Source organism: Octopus bimaculoides, chromosome 1, assembly GCF_001194135.2.
Source record: "Octopus bimaculoides isolate UCB-OBI-ISO-001 chromosome 1, ASM119413v2, whole genome shotgun sequence".
In the NCBI taxonomy this organism is placed as follows: Eukaryota; Metazoa; Mollusca; class Cephalopoda; order Octopoda; family Octopodidae; genus Octopus; species Octopus bimaculoides.
Genome location: NC_068981.1, coordinates 52299782 through 52300632, shown reverse-complemented (window position 1 = coordinate 52300632; position 851 = coordinate 52299782). Strand labels below are relative to the sequence as shown.

The following is an 851-nucleotide window of genomic DNA, read 5'->3' as shown; positions in this document are numbered from 1 at the left end:
GAGAGAGAGAGAGAGAGAGAGAGAGAGAGAGAGAGAGAAAGAGAAATTACTTAATTGAGCACAATTGAAATAAACACTTTACTTTTCCTCATACGCATAAAGAGAAATATGCTCACATACATTGTTGAGATAGAGGAAACGATCTTCTCAAGACATAAATTCAACCAAGGAAAGGTGCCACTGAGCAGTGGGTTCTCGGAGGAGTTAGTTGTGGGATCAGATACGACTTTTCATTGTGAGGTGTCGTGTCCGAATCGCGACACACTAGGGGAATGCATACGTCAGTCGACTCTTCTGGAAACCACCAGTTTTCAGTGACTTGTAGGAGGGCCTACTCTCACACTCCCGAAATTGATAGTTATAATTTTCGACATAGAACAGTGAGCCACAGCGTTGAGTTTATTAACTCGAAAGATGATAGCTATATGCAACAAGTGGAAAGAAAACACACGGGCCGGTGTAAAATGAAGTAATAAACGACACTGTAGGAACCACCCTCCTAGGGCTGACTCGTATCTCTGCGAATTAATGTAGCGTAGGAGATGCGAAAATTGTAATTTGTTTGACAAACTTCTAGAGCAGTGGTTCCCAACCTTTTCGCTACCAAGGACCCCTTTTATTTAAATGAGTTTTCCCTCCAACTCCTTTTAGTATGCTTATCCTTATGTATATACACTCAATTTTCTTTTGCACGGGGGATACGTTCCAGAGACGACCGTGCAAAATAAAACCGTGTATAAAGATTAGAGATAGGTTCCATCCAAATATATTTAATAAAAAAATGTTAAATTTCATATACATATAAATTGATTTTTTTATTTATGCACACACACACACACACACACACACAC

The 851-nt window shown here is 39.5% G+C and overlaps 1 protein-coding gene across 1 annotated transcript in view; it reads right to left on the bottom strand.

Annotated features, from left to right (window-relative positions):
- Positions 1–851, bottom strand: part of LOC106873274 (uncharacterized) — a 6079-nt gene that overhangs the window by 3552 nt on the left and 1676 nt on the right. The window lies entirely within an intron of this gene.